We start from the raw sequence: 16,673 nt of genomic DNA, 5'->3' as shown, positions 1-16,673 counted from the left end.
GACCAGTCAAAGCTGACATCACCCAAGATGAGGGTTTTGTATGGAATGTTGAGGGAAAACCAGGACAGGATAGTTTCAAGGATTGCTAAGTTGTTCCCAGGAGGGATATAGATAGAAGCAATAACTAGTTTCTTATGGGGGCCAAGGTAGCAGTTTAGTGCTATGAGTTCAGCAGGATGGAAGTTAGGTAAGGGTGTAAGTGGGGAGAGGTTGAGAGTGTTTTTGTATAGGATGGCAACACCACCTCCTTTTTTAGGTAGCCTATCTGAGCGATAGATGTTATAGCCTGGTGGGAGTATCTCATTATTTGAGATATGTGGCTTCAAACATGTTTCTGATAATGATATAATGTGAGGGTTAGTGTGGGCAACCCATGCATGGAAGTCTGTAGTTTTGTTAGATAGGCTTTGGATGTTTAAGGAATATATGGATAAGTGATTAGCGGAGGTAGAGTTTGTGGGAGTTAATGGGGAGGGAGAGATTTTTGCCTGGTGGGGAGTGGTTAAGGGAGGTGAAAGGTTATGTGGAGAGGCAGAGGGACCAGGATTAGGGTGGATGTCCCCAGAGACAAGTAAGCTGTTGGTGAATTGAGAAGATATAAGCAAGGGCAGATGCAGTTTGTGCAGCTTTAGTTTGGGTTTATAAGTAGGGGGATGTGTTTGGAGTCTATTCAGTTTATGACAGCAAGAGGTGGGGAGATTGAAAAGGGTAGAGGAGATATTATAAAAGGAAGAAGTGTTGCTATTTGTACTGGAAGAGGTGGGAGAGAGAAGTAATGGATGAGAGAAGTAGGTGTGGTAAGTTGTTAGGATGGAGAGTATAAGGAGGAATTAAGTGGTAATTATAAGGTGTTTCATGTTGGTGGGAGGGGGAGCGGAGAAGAGTAGTGGCTGTGAAAGTAGAGGAGGAGTGGCTGTGCAAGTAGCTGAATAGAGGAAGTGATGAAATAGGGGGTTTAGACAGGAAGTTATTTATTATTGGATGTTTGGGAAAGGAAGGGGTGGGAGATGATGGTATAAAGGTAACTGTAATGGAGTGAATGGGAATGGGGGTAGGGTAGGGGAGCGAAGTGGAGCCTGAGCGTAGCAAGGGAGGAATGGAGCATGGCTAGCACTCAGGTCTGAGTTTAGCACACAATCAAAGAAAGCATAAAACAATCAGGAAGAAATAGCATGATTGCCTAGTATTAGAGAAGAAAAAGGTAGATGCAACAAGATAAAGCCAGAAAGAAGTAAGCAGTGAGAAAAAGATGTTGTGCCAGACAGGAATGAAGTAGTAGAAAAGTTTGCCCAGTTGGCTAAGATTGAAGGTACAGGAGTTCTATTAGCGTAATGCTGGAGCAGAGCAAGGGACATACATCCGCAGTATGACTGCTTGCAGAGGGAGAGTACAAAACTCTGTAGAGAGCAATGCCTTTAAGGTTCTTGTTCAAAGTCTCTGGTATTACTGACTTATAGGTGCTGATCTTGCTCATCTCCTGCTTTTTTTGCTGTCTTGACCAACACATGGTATTGTAACAAGAAAGTGAACACTTTAATATGTTACTGCCATATGCTTAGTTAAGCACTCACTATGTAAAACAAGAAAGAAAGACAAGAATCACAGTTGAAGGCAAAAAGAGCAAACGCAGCATTAATTACTGAAGTAGCTATACCTATTTACTACAGTGTTCTTCATAGCAAGGAAAGTACAGTTGTATACACTTACCATAAATGTATATGTTTGAGTTTATTCACTGTTGCAGTCATCACACTTGGGTTATCTGCCTGCAGGTAGCCCTCAGTTAGCCCAAATACCAGAGACTTTAGTATTTCTGTGTCAGTTTCTGTCACTTCAGGACTGATGTCAGGTAGCAGGGGTATAAAAACAGGCAGCCGATGTCATTACATCAGCTTTTCTTGCCCCAAATGTCAGGAGCACCCCCAATAGGGAGCAAAGCTATGGTGGGAAAATCACCACCAGTAAAAAGTAAATACCAATACCAACATCCATGCCAGGGGTATAAACAGAGAGGAGAGAGAGAGAAGGGGGCTGGAGGGAGGGAAACAAGGACTGCAACAGTGAATACACTCGAACATCTACATTTATGGTAAGTATACACAACTGTACTATGTTCATCATGTTTCACTGTTGCAGTCATCACACTTGGATTGATTCCCAAAGCTGAAGGAAGGGTGGAGGCAGTCAAGAAGAGTTTGTGCTGGCTAGTATGCCCTGCAGGACTGCAGTTGCAAACCCGCCCTGGATTTGGAAAATATAAGCAGGTGGTAATGCTTGGTGAATGTGTGTACAGAACTCCTTGTAGCAGCCTCCAGAATGTCCCTGGTAGGGACTCCCCTGAAGAATGCTGTAGAGGTAGAAGTTGCCCTAGTGGAATGTGTTCTGACCCCCTGAGGGGTTGGCTTCCCATGGTGTTTGTAGCAGAAATGGATACAGTGTGCAATCCATTTGGAAATGGTCTGTTTTGAAATGGCCTTGCCCTCTGCCCCTGGTGAAAAACTGAGTAATAGCTGGTCAGGATTCCTGAAGGGCTTAGCCCTATCCAGGTAGAATCTGAGCTGTCTGTGCACGTCCAAGGAGTGCAGGAGCCTTTCCCCTTTATTTTGAGGATTAGGGAAGAAGGTTGGTAAATGGACAGATTGGTTGAGAGCCACACTGGACACCACTTTAGGCATAAAGGAATGATTAGTCCTGAGGGAGACCCTGTCAACATGAAAAATAATGAAGGGTTCTAGAGCCATCAGTGCTTGTAGCTCAGACATTCTTTTACTTGAAGTGATGGCCAGAAGCAATGCTGTTTTCCAAGAGAGGAATTTTAACTCTGCTGATGCTGCAGTCTGAAAAGGGGGTAGCGTGAGCTTTTCCAGTACAAAGTTAAGGTCCCAAACAGGGGTGGGTGCTCTCCTTGGTAGCCTTAAGTTGTTTGCCCCCTCAGCAACCATTTGATGAGAGGGTGAGAGAAGAAGGGTGGCTCAGTGTTGCAATGAGCCGAGATGGCAAAAGCATGGATCTTTATGGAGGAGAAGGATAGTCCTCTATGGAGTAAATCTGCTACGTAATCCAGGATTAGAAGTAGGGAGGGCAGAGTTGTGTCCTCTCCTTTAGACTGAATCCAGAAGCAATACCTTTTCCACTTATCAGCATAGGGCGTCCTTCTCCTGGGTCTTCTTGCTTCAAGAATGACGTCCAGCACCTGCTCACTGGGGGAGAATTCAAGGAATAAGCAGGCTACAAGATTCAGGGTTTGCAGTTGCGGATGCAAGATCTGCCCCCCCCCCCCCCCCGCTGAGTGAGGAGGGTCAGGCTCTGGGGTAGGTGCCAGGCTGTGCAGTAGTGGGTACCAGTGCTGGCATGGCCAGTCCGGGTCTATGAGGATTGCCCTTGGTCTGTCCTGTCTTATCTTGAGCAATATTCCTGAGACAAGGGGCAGAGGGGGAAATGCATAGATTGAGAGGTTTACCCGCTGAAAGGATAGAGCATCCACTTTCCAGGCCTTGCTGTGAGGTGTCCTGGTGTAGAATTTGCTGAGTTGGTGATTGTAGGGGGAGGCAAAGAGATCCACCTCTGGGGTCCCCCATTTCTGAATCAGAAGGCTAAAGGTGCTGGGCTCTAATTGCCACTCATGTGGGTCTGGAAGATTTCTGCTTGTCATCTGCCAGTGAGTTTTGTTTGCCTGGCAGGAACTGAGCTTGCAGAATGACCTGCATGTCCAAGGCCATGTTCCACAGGGCCATGGCTAGCCTGCAGAGTGGGTAGGAGTGGGTTCCCCCCTGCTTGTTGATGTACCACATAACTGTGGTGTTTTCTGTTTTTATTAGCAGGGGTCCTGGTGAGAGTAGGGATCTGAAAGCTGTTAGCGCATGCTGAACAGCTAGCATCTCTTTTTGGTTGATGTGCAGATGAATTTGACTTGGGCTCTACTGGCTCTGAATGCACTTGTCATCCAGGTGTGCCCCCAAGGCATAGTCGGATGCATTTGTGGTTAGGGTCTGGGTGGTGTGGGTTTGAATAAAGGGAAGTCCCTTGTTGTGGTTGCATATTTCTGCCCACCAACAAAACTCTATTCTTAGACAAGGTATGATAGGAATGACTGTTTCCAGGTCCTGAGAATGTTGGCACCAAACACTTTAAGTACCATTGAAGTTTCCTCATATGCAGTCTGGCATATGGAATTAGTAAGATGCAAGAGGCCATGAACCCTAGGGTCTGCAGAATTTTCCTTGTGGATAGCTGCATTCTGGTGGTTATTTGAATGAAGTAGCCTGTCAGGTAGGCTTGTTTTTCTGGAGTAAGGAATGCCTTCTGTGATGCTGTGTCCAAGCTTGCTCCCAGGAATACATTCTTTTGACTGGGGACTAGTTTTGATTTCTTTTTGTTGATAGTGTACCCCAGGGAGGTTAGAAAGTTTTTTTTACAAATGTCAGGTGCTGCAACAGCAATTCCTGAGTGTCTGCCTGAATCAGACAGTCGTCCAAGTACGGGTAAATTTGAATTTTTCTTTGTCTGCAATAGGCAATGGCTGCAGCCAGGCATTTTGTGAATACTATGGGGAGCAGTGGATAAGCCAAAGGGAAGTGCAGAGAACTGATAATGCATAGATCCTGCCCTGATGCATATGTATTTCCTGCACAAGTCTATGATAGGGATGTGCAGATACTCTTCCTTTAGGTCTAGGGTGGCTAACCAGGCATCTTTGGTCAGCATAGGAAGAAGCTGCTGAAGGGTGAGCATTTTGAATTTTGGTACCACCAGGAAAGTGTTTAGAATGGAAAGCTCTAAGACTGGGTGCCAAGCACCCTCTTTTCTAGGTACCAGGAAAAGTCTGGAATAGAACCCCTGACATTTCTGTTCTGCAGGAACAGGATGAATTGCCCTCATGGAGAGCAGGAGTTGAACTTGGTTTTGTGCCTCTGCCCACTGGTTTGGGAGAAGGTCTGCAAACCTTTTTGGGGTTGGCAGTGAGTGAAAGTAAAATTTGTACCCCTTGGATACAATGTTGAGGACCCATAGTCTTTGGTGATGGAAGTCCAGTTTTTTGCATGATGGGCAAATTTTCCTCCTAGGGGCATGAGCAATTGGGCAGACATGGGAAGTGTAGTTGAGAAGTCATAGTGAATTCTTTCCGTAAGGGGGTGGCTTAGCACTTCCTGCTTTTGAAGTGGAGGCACTCCATTGCTTAGATCTATGCATACTCTGAGACTGTAGTCTGGAGGGTCTGTTTCCCCTAGGTCTAGTTTGAGAAGGCCTTGAGGGAGCTGGATAGGAGGCTGTACTTGCAAGAAATCTGACTGTCTGCATAGATTTAGCTTTTTCTTCCATCTTTTTAAGAACCTCATCTGCTTTGGTGCCAAACAGGCTGTCCTTGTTCAAAGGAGCATCTAGTAATTTTGATTTGACATGGTCTGGCAAGGTCTGCTCCTTAAGCCAAGCATGCCTTCTCAGTACAGATAAAGGCATGCCTTCATAATCAGATACCTCAGAGTTGTCGGACTCGTGGTCTGTTAAAGCTGCTGGGGACAGGTCTCTTTTTCTCTTAGCAGGGGAAGGCTGGCTTCCCCTAATTAACATAATAAGGTCTTCTGCCATTTTAAGCATTTCATGTTGTGGCAAGGAAGCAGGTGCTTGAGTTTGGGTTATCATTTTTTTAGGCATAGCTCGTACTTTAGGCCTTAAAAACTTGATAGTTTAGACAGAACTGAAGATGTGAAAGAAGTCGTCAGTTTGTGTCGAATATCGGTAGTGCAAAGAACTTCCTCAGAAGCCGTTGCCTGCTCAGCGGCTCCAGACCCATCCAAGGTGTAGACATCCACAGGTTCAATAGTCAAAGAAGAGTCTCGCAGCATACCGGACTCTGAACGGGTCTCGGTAGAGGCCTGCGAATCCATTGAAGCGGGCAACAGGGGCTGCAAAAGCATCTCACTGAGTACTGGTGACAAGCTTAATGGAAGCGTCATCTGCAGTTTTGGACCTGTGCATTCTGTCTCTGTCTTTATCCTTACGTTTTTTCGGAAGATCGGTAGTTGGATGGCTTACCAAAGTCATTTCAGAATGCGAAGATCAAGAACTAAAGCATTTAGCAATGATAAGAGCCCGGCGATTAATAGTTTGGGTATTGAACAAGGCACAAAGCCAACAGCGAGGTACATCATGGTCTGAGCCTAAACAGGTAACGCAGTAAGAATGGAAATTTCAGTGTGGTATTTGCTTTCCACAGGCAAGACAATTGTTAACTTTTTCTGACATCGGTTAGAGCAAGAAAAAGGATCTCCAATGGGGTATTTAGCTTTAAAAGACTTCAAGATGATTCAATTTGGAAACAAAAACTCAGGTAGCGGCCGACCGCACTCATGCAAACTGCTTCTGCTTCGGGCTCCTCGGCAAGAAAGACTGATGTAATGGCGTCAGCTGCCTGTTTTTATACCCCCTGATGACCTGACGTCAATCCTGGAATGACAGCAACCAACGCAGAAATACTAAGTCTCTGGTATTCGGGCTGAATGAGGGCTACCTGCAGGCAGATAACCCAAGTGTGATGAATGCAACAGTGAAACACGAAGAACATCAGTGTTATAAAACATGACAACTAAGCAAAAACCAGAATAATGTGGACACCTAGATAGTTCCAGTAGTAGATGGATTATGTGGAATAATACAAAGAATTTCCAAACATACTTAAATATGCTACTAACAGTGGTAACCACTTATGAACTATAGGAGGTGGTAATTCTGGACACAATGTGGGTGTTGAGAAGAGCATTCTTGAATAAAAAAAACAAAAAAAAAAAACAAACACGATTTAGAAAAGCATACAAATTCACTTGTAAATACTGTATTCCCTGGCCAAATACCAGCCTTGTCTCTGCACCAGCGATACTGCTAAATAACATTTAAATGAAATGACTAAACAATTTTTATACATAACTGCTGCCTGTACAATCCACTAAGTTGCATGTGGGCGTTCTCTTTAGTAACTTCCACCTCGGTAAAATCTTAGAATGCATAAATGTAACCACTGTTTGCGTATAAATGTAAATAGAAATGTACCTACTCTGCGTTTAACTGGAACTTAGTGTAATGCAATGTAAGCAAATGGAGCTTTTCTCCCTGGGCCTCTGCTGAAAATGGGTATTACCCAGTCAGACTTTCCCAGTAAACAAAGACAAATAACTAAATAAATAAACTAATTTTTTTGTAACTAAAGAACAGCCGGCAAGTTACTAAGTTACTCACCATAAATTAATTTATGTTTTCCCAAAGAGGAAAATTTTATTTTTAACATTTTCATTTTTACATACTGTGCTATCTCCATGCTAGGTACACTTGTTATTTCAAAACAAACTGCTGCTACAACAATTTTATATTTATACAATACTCATAAAGCAGCTTCATGTCAGACAGTCCGCGTTTATATTTAACTTTTAATAACTTGCCATATCTATGTATCACAACTATTCAAATTAGCCTTCATCTTCAGACTGATTTAACGTTTATTAAACAAAAACAGTTAAACATATAAATTAACTGCTTAATAAAATATAGTTTGAGAGAAGGAATTAAGTATTGACCACATTATTTTATCACCACAATACTGTAAATCCTAACTATTGAACTTGTAGCTAAATAACGTGTATTATAGTCAGGTTTACTAAATCTTAGGTGCTTCGTTCTGTGTCAATGCCTTCTTTCCATACAACCATTCTTTTGACTAGGAAGTAGTTCTGCTTCTGATCTATAGTAGTCCTCAATTCTAAACTTTTAATCACTCTAATATTGTTTTAACTCTCTTATTGGTGGTTTATTTTTGTTTTTCCATTTTCTAAATATAGCTTTCTCAGCCACTATTACCACTAAAGACAAAAACAGTTTCATCTCTTTACTCAATGTTATTTTATACAAACTCAACAAGAACATCTCTATAATGAAGTTAAATAATCTTCCAAGTATAAGAGCCAGCATATTACTTGATTCATGTTTTACTGAATCAGCTCTGTACATTTGCAAAATATATGCTCCCAAGAACCTCTTTCTGAACCATTCCATCTCCAAAATATGACTCTTGTCACTGGGAACATTTTTTTCAAGACTTATACGGATATAAAAATAATATTTTAATGCAAAAATTCAAAGTTTTATCGATTTGTTTACATATTTGGGGATAAGATTTATTTCTCTCACTAGTCATCTGCAGTACTTTTATTTAATCATTCACTGCATTCTTTGTTTAAATTTATACTGTAACATCTTCTCAAATCTAATATTGCCTTCTGTGGTATACTTATTGCTCTTTTATGCTCTGCAATTTCTGCTCCAGCCTGAATTATAAAATCTGTTTATGGTTTAAAAAATTTACAATGTAGTCTTCCCATATCTTCCTTCAACTCTAACATTAGACCTGTATATGCAAGCTGATTAGAGTTCAATAAACCAAAATTTTGTCCAACTTGATCTCATTTTATTACCTTATCTCTTTTTATCATCTGTTCCTCAAATGTTCTTTGTTCTTTCTTTTTCAAATGCTCATTACTTGTTTTGTGTATTTCTTACTGCTATGTGCATTGACCTGTTTATGTTACTTCATGTTTCAAAGGTCTAACTTCCTTTAAAGTGAAGACATGCTTAATAGTTTTATGTATAAAAAGGCTGTATTCATTTATTTTTACACTTGTTTACCGGGAAAGTCTGACAGAACAAAATGTCCTTTTTCAGCAGAGGCCCGGGGACAAAAGCTCGACATTTACAGATTAAAAACAGTAAGAAACAAAAACAAATATAAATACAAAAGCAAATACTAAATGTAAATATATGTTTACACATTTCATTGGCATATTTTATATGATAACAGCAGGATACATAGATTAATAGTACTATGATTGAAGGTATAAATGAACAAGTTAAGATAAACATATACTTAGTAAGGCATATTTTTGAGTGCAAAACCAATAGGTTGTATTCCTATATCTGCCTTAACACATCTTTTTGCTAACCAGGGTTTGTCCATGAGCAGGTCCATGATTTATGCAGGTATGATTTGAGTAGATTCTTAAAATTGAAAACATTAGTAGTTCTGATATTTAGTGGCAAGGAATTCCAAGTTTTGGCTATGCAGTTGGAGTCAAGGGAAACTCCAGCTACATTGTTAGATTTGGATATACAGTTTTTAAGAAAGATTTGTTATTGGAACTCATTACCCCTTAATTGGAGTAACGCATTAGTAGATTTTGAAGTACTGGTGTTTTTTCTGGTTGAGTTAGTATTCGATGGGCGAAGGTGAGTTGATTATAAATTAGTAGATTAGGTAATTTGACCCAAGATAGTTGTTTTAAAGCAAAGCAGTGATGAGATCTGTAATTAGATTCAGTGGCAAACTTTGCAATTTTATTATAGCAAGTTTGAAGTTATGCTAGGTCAGATTTCTTAGGGTTTGTGAGGATCTGTGAGGCATACAGTAGTGTAGAGATAAGGTGGGTTCTCGCAATAGAGACCTTTGAAAATTTGTTTAGAAAGTGTCTATTTCTGTACAGGGTTCCTAGTTTTTTGTGGACTTTTTTATTGTCTGTGATATGTGTATGTTAAACTTCATATTATAGTCAATGACCACTCCAAGTAATTTTCTGTGGGATACTGGAGATATAGTTGTATTGTTTAATGGTGATATGCTAAATGGTGGGCGACAGTCTGTGGCTCTAGTTGGAGATTATTATTTAAGTTGTGCATTATTTAACCAAGATTCACCTGCAATGAAGGACTGTTGGGTGATTTTTTGGAGTCTTTGTAGGGTTGGGGCAGCAAAATTCAGGGTGGAATCATCTGCATATTGTACTACAGAGGCAAAAGAAGTGGCAGTGTAAAGATTGTTTGTAAAGGTAGTAAAAAGAGGAGGTCCAAGAACAGATCCCTGTGGTACTCCCAAGGTTACAGGCAGTAGGGAAGAGATATTTTGTTGCCATTTTGCAGCTTGCTGGCATCCTGCTAGATATTGCTGGAACAATGCAAGTGCAGAATGGCTAAGTTTAAAATTAGAGAGTGTCTTTAAGAGTTTAGAATGAGAGACAGTAGCAAAAGCTTTAAAAATATCAAGAAAGATAGAGGAAACTATATTGCCATCGTTGCGCTGGTGGTTAAAAATTTTAGTAAAGTTAACAAGGGCAGTTGTGGTATTATGGTTAGGTCAGAAACCATGGTGAGTTTTAGATAAAAGATTATTGGTTACTATATAGTTTGGGATTTGTGAATGGATGCACCTCTCAAGAATTTTTGATAATGGTGGTGATAGTAGATCTAATTCTGTTGAGTTTCCACCTTTATGTAAAGGTATGATATATGATACTTTCCAAATTTCAGGGACTTCTGAGATGGATTGATTTATTAATATAGATAATGAATAGGAGATTGCTACTGCAGTGATTTTTTTTAGATATTCTGCAAGCAGATTATTGGCAGCGAGTGTTGTAGGTTTAAGTCTTGTGAGGGATTTTATTACATTGTTTATTGGGAGAAGGTTAGAGAGAGAAGTTATTGGGATCTGGAGTGGGTGCTGTGTGAGCCTGGGGAGGGGAAGAGCAATTATTGTTTGTGAGAGCTAGTACAGATTTTGTGAAATATCTTGTTAAATTGTGAGGGAAGGGAGAGTACTAGTTTGCCCTGGATGTAGGATTTTTTTTTTGATCAAGCCCAGAACTTTTGTGGGTTTGATTTTTTGATTGGATACTGCTGTAGAGATTTATTTTGTCCTGTCTAATATGTTTTTTAGCTTTATTTCTTAGATCTAGATATGTTTGTTCATTTGTTGCAGTTTTGTTATTGAGCCATTTTTTTCCCAGGCCTTATTTCTAGTTTTTAGCAAAGATCTTGTTTCTTTGGTTTAGCCAGGGGAGATAATTAGATTTTATCCTTATTGTTTTAGGAGGAGCCATGATATTTAGGATGTTGAGAACGGTCGAGTTAAAGTATTCCACTGCAGTATCTAATGGGAGATATTTGAGCGGTGCCCAGTTGCATTTTTTTAATTAGTTATGAAGTCTTGGGGGGTAAATTTTTAATTGTTGCGGATTTGGTGGTAGGTGATGAGTTTTTGTGGATTTATTCAATGTCAGAGAATACAGTTTGGAATATGGTCACTGAGGTTGTCTGGGAGACAGTCAGATGGCAAGGACAGATTTGGTCAGCTTGTAAGAATCCAGTCCAGGATTAAGTGGGTTTTTTTTTTGTTTTTTTTTATGTTTTGTCTACTCTAGCACTAGTTTGGACTGTTTGTGAGAAACCACATAGGTTAATATGGTCAGAGGGATTTGAGAGCTATAGTAGAGCCAGTCCACATTAAATTAAACATTAAAATTTTTTCCTGAGGGAGGGATGTTGCTGTCCATTTTAAGATGTGTCCTAGAGTAGTCAGATTTGTTACCAGCTGGGATATAGGCTCCAACCATATTCAGATGTTTCCTTGAGTTCATTTTTAGTTTAGTAAACAGTATTCTGGTGTTGTTAAAGTTTGAAATGGTTTGGTCTACAGTTTCTAAATTGAGGTTTTATTTATTTATGTATTTGACGTTTGTTTTCCAAGATAGTCCATTGGGCCACAAGAGCCTGTTTTCAATGGAGTCCTGGGGAGAAAAGCTCCAGAAAAATATAAATACATAATACAGAAAGTACAAATATGTGGTATACATTTTAGTTAAACATTTCAGTGTTAGAAAAGTACAGATCATAAACATTGCAGTGTAAGTAAAGAACAAATCAAAGAAATGTTGAATTACAAAAATTGCATAGATTAAGTACGTAGAAAAAGAAAATAAAACGTTTTTTTTTTCCTGAATTACATCAGGTACATTTAGTCATTGGTCATATACATCACTAGTGATGGAGAACTATAGGAGGCAGTGGTAGGTAAGTGGGTAAGAAAATCTGACACGAAAGTGTAATTAGAATTAGGTAGGATGGGAGCATGAGCATTTCCATTGTGAAGTAAGGTGTGAGTGCAGTGAGGTTTTAAACAAGGAGAGACTACTAGTGGTGTGGATAGGAGAAGGGAGAGAGTTCCAAAGGTGAACTAGAGAGAAGGACATCAGGTGATTCCCAGCTGGACGTCTGGATTTGTGTAGTTTAATAAGGTTTTGGGAACTGGATCTCAGGAGTTGGTCTGGTTTGTGCATTTCAAAGGTGTTTGCTAGTGAGGGGCAGAGAGATGGGATATGAATGAGTTCGGTATAAGTTAGTAAGTTAGGTAACTCTAGCCATCCTAATTGGTGGAGGGAATTGCAGTGGAGGAAAAAGGCTCTGTGACTTGCAGAAAACATGGATATTTTTTTATAACAACATGAGCGATTTGTTTGAAGGAAAATTGTAGGTTGCTGAGGATAGTTGCACCATATAATAGGGAAGGGATAAGGTATGTATTGTCTAGTGTAATCCTGGTGGAGTGAGAGAAAAAGTGACTATGACGGTAAAGCATAGAGAGTTTTTTTGATATTTACATGTAGATGCTTGTCAAATTTTAATTGATCATCAATGGTTACTCCTAGTAATTTTGCTTCAGAGACCACTTCTAGGGGAGTTTTATTTTTGCTGGTGATTATGAAGGATTGTTTATCTATGGAAGAGGTTTTGCAGGCATTGAGAAGCATAAGTTTTGTTTTGGTTGCATTAAGGGCCAGATGGTTGTCTAGCATCCACTGCACAGAGAATGCAGCTTGTGTAAGATTGTCAAGAGTTGTGATGGAAGGGGAGGAACAAATTATAGTGCAATCGTCTGCATATTGAACAAGGCTGGAGTTCGGGATGGCTTGGTAAAAATCGTTTAAAAAATTTGTTAAATAGTAGGGGGCCTAGAATGGAACCTTGGGGAACGCCTGTGGATATATTAAGGAAGGGTGAGGTAGCTTTTTTCCATTTTACTACCTGTTACCTGTTTGTGAGATAGCTTGAGAACCACTGGGTAGAGGAAGGGGATATGTTAAGTTTAGAGAGTTTGGTTAGAAGCAGGTTGTGAGAAATGGTGTCAAATGACTTAGAGAGGTCGAGGAGAAGAGCGGATATGAAGTGACCAGAATCAATGGCTTTGTTGATTGTTTCTAAAAAGGAAGAAGGGCAGTGGGGTACTATGACCTGGTCTAAAGCCATGTTGTGTGGGGGTAAGAAGGTGATTATTAATGAAATAGGGTAAGAGTTGTTGGTGTACACACTTTTCGAGAAGCTTAGAAATAGGGGATAGAATGGCTATGGGGCAGAAGTTAGTAATGCTATTATTACTGCCACCTTTGTGGAGGGGAATGATAAAGGCTTTCTTCCAGATTTGGGGGACCTGGCATTCTATGATGGGCCGATTAATTAGTATACTGACAGGGAAGGCTATTTCTTCTGCAGCTACTTTTAGGAAGTAGAAGGGGATTTCGTCAGGGACACTGGAATCAGGCTTTAATTTTAGGAGAAGTTTTTTTACATTAGATGTAGAGATGGGTTTGAAGGAGAAAGGTGGTGGTTGAGGACAGGGGTAAGTCAGGGGAGACAGGGGTGGGTGAGGGTTATGAGAGGCTAGCGAATTGTCGGTGAGGATGATGCTAGTTTGCTGATGGAGTCAATGAAAAAGGAGTTAAATTGGGTTGCCAAGTCCAGATTGGTTGCATCTGGGTTGGGGCTAGGGTTTACTGTTTTACCGGGGTTGAGAAGAGACGAAATTATTTTCCAGAATAACTTGGGATTGGTATTGTTTTTGTACAGAAAGGCTATACCACTTCCTCTTTCCTGCTGTCTATCTTGTTTTTGTATACAAAGGCTATACCACTTCCTCTTTTCTGTTGTCTATTAAGCCTATGTATATTTTATCTTGGGGGAAGTACCACATCGTTAGAGATATCTGGCTTTAGCCAGGTTTCAGTTATTAGAACTATATCTGGAATATATAGAGCAAGGGTGGCATGCAATTCTTGTATTTTGTTCATGATGTTCCTGAGATTTATTATTAAGTAACAGTAAGTCAGTTCCTTTTCTGGGGGAGAATTAATAGCTGCTGGGGCTGGGTTGGGGTGTGGAGATCTAGATGCATTGGATTAGTTTGGGGTCTGGGGTTTGGCTGAATATCACCACTAGGTATGAGATGTGATGCAATGTGAACAATACATTAAGTATTTGGATACAAACTTACAGTATTTCTGTGTAACATTAGGATAAGACTGATGTTGGAGTAGAGCATGTAATACATGGTTTATGTTTGTGGGATTGATAATTGGTGTTATTATGAAATGTGTATGTTTTTGTTGTAATGGGTTTGGTTAGGGGGTAGTAAGCGTTGATTGCATGGTGTGTAGTTCTGTGTGATGAGAGGTTATGTGAGCCATTATAGATAGAACTAAGAGGACTGATTAGTATAAAGTTATCATATTGCTTGATAGGAACATTTCTTATTTGTCTAAATTAAAGTAATTATGGTATTGTTGTGTTAGTTTTTACCTTAAATGAAGACAAGACAGATTTTCCTCTCTTTCAGTGGTATTTATTACACACGTGTGGGAGCCTCATGGAAAGTACCAAGGAGACTTCCAGAACAAAGGAATGCATAAGCTTATATACTGGTAATACTGCTGACAATACAAAAATATAAACTGGACCAATTAGATCAGTACAAAAGACAATTAACCAATCAGTGGTTTACCAGTAGGCTTAAAGCAGTTCACATTACTACATCGCTAGGCAGAAAAAGAAAATTGGATACACTTCCATATAAGGCACATTTCCTGCTTTCAAGCAGGCTCTTGTTTTTAAGTCCTTTTCCACTATTCACAGTTTACTCAGAGTTCACAGTACAAAGTCCATCTTAATGAAAGCAGATTGTCACGTACTCAATTTCCTTAAACACATGCTTTGGCCATTCATATTCTGTAATCCCCCATTTGATGCTGTGTAAGCATCACTATTTAATCTATCATACATTTGCCCTAAGTCTAACATGACTATGTGGCTGGTTCCTTCAACATTGTCACACATTTTTATTTCATCATCTATATTTATAGCTGCAGGCATATAAAACTTTGGCACCTTTTTAGTACTTTTGAAAGGCATTAATTTTAAAATCAATGCTTTGATTAAAAACACAACAAGAAAGGCAATAATAGCTAATACTGCGATTAATAAAATTAACTTCAATAGTCCACCTCCTCAACCTGAAAACAGGTTGGTTAACCATGCCCATGTTGAGTTATCGGCCTCCTTGGCCTTAGAGAGTTCGTAGACTCTCTGAATGAGTTCAAGATGACTTTCAATTTCATACTGATTGTCAGGAATAAACGTACAGCACTCCTCCTGGATTAAAGTGCATGTTTCACCATTCGCCGCTAGGGTGAAGTCGAGAGCCATATGGTTTTGGAGGACTACAGCTCTCATAGCAGTCAGTTCATCAGTCACTAGTTCAAAGCAGAGAATGTGGCATTGCTTAGTATTTCAAGCAGCTTGGACAGCTTTCTCAGTTCCCAAATTGATTTTACTGCTCCATATGCTGGAATTATTCCAGCCCACGATATGACGTCATCACCCAAGTCCATATGGGATAGTCCTTTAGTGCCAGCATGAGTCAAGTCATGATGATAAATCCAAGAAGCGTCAACTTGGCCTACCGGATTGGCAGACTTTTTAACCTCTCGAACGTTCCGAATTTTTCCTTGAGGTAAAGCAGATACATTTCGGATAGCTGGGACTAAATAACCTAAGAAACAGCTACCAGACCAGTTTCCGGAAGCCATTTATTGGCTTTTCTACCGCATATAAAGTACAATCCTTCTTCCAAGAGCAGTTTGTAGTAACATTATTATTGAACACTATTTGGGAGGATACATCATATAAATCTAACTTAAGTCGTGAGAGTTGTGAATAATTTGTCATTGTAGGGCTATTTTGAAAGATCCATACCTCTTTTGGCCCCAGCATCATTCCAGTCGCATTACAGGTCTGCCAGTCTGAATAATTCTTGAATGGTGCAGATACGGAGGCCCACCACACTGAATAGAAAATAGACCTATCCCGTGCCGTAACATTAATTGACTGTAAGGCTGTGTAGTTAGTAATGGCACATACTCTCTAAATTGTTATAGTGCAATTACTTGAGCCGACTTTCTTTATTCCCTTTTGTTTTAGGCATAAAATGCCTTGCTGTCGATATGCCAAATTCAGAGCTACAGTTCAATTTGAATGCATCTTTTTACACAATCCCCCAGAAATGTTAAAGAGAATGGTGGAATAGTCTTCAGTAGGTAAAGGACTAGCTGTCATTGGCAGGCCATCATGCTAAGTGGGAAGAGCTGCACAAATCCAGCAATCAGAAACGTTAAAGGTAGAAGCGTAAGCATATTTGATGGCTTGATAGGTGTTGAAGGGTGGATGCCAAGTAGCTCACTTGGTTTGATGCGTCCATGGAGCAGGAAATAGAAATGGCCACATTAAAGATAACAGTACAACAAGAATGACCATCCAATATTTTTGTGGAAATGGTTGTTGCACCTGCGTGGTCTGAGGAGTTTGAAGTTTTCCAAAAGGGTAGATGTTAGGCATCGTCAGGTATTGGAACAGTTTTACTTCGAGTACGAGTAGCAATGGGAGGAGAATCTGGAGTAGAGAAAGGTAAAGGCTGTTGGTTTTTGGATGGCGCAACTTTTTTGACGTGTGAAATGTGGATCCAGGTAGGAGATCCT

At 40.1% G+C, this 16,673-nt stretch overlaps 1 protein-coding gene across 1 annotated transcript in view; it reads right to left on the bottom strand.

Moving 5' to 3' along the window:
* Positions 1–16,673, bottom strand: part of DNAH2 (dynein axonemal heavy chain 2) — a 6,636,854-nt gene that overhangs the window by 167,263 nt on the left and 6,452,918 nt on the right. The window lies entirely within an intron of this gene.

This window comes from Protopterus annectens, chromosome 7.part0 (genome assembly GCF_019279795.1).
Source record: "Protopterus annectens isolate FY-2018-M chromosome 7.part0, PAN1.0, whole genome shotgun sequence".
NCBI classification, from domain to species: domain Eukaryota; kingdom Metazoa; phylum Chordata; order Ceratodontiformes; family Protopteridae; genus Protopterus; species Protopterus annectens.
This window is presented reverse-complemented; position numbering and strand designations above follow the sequence as displayed.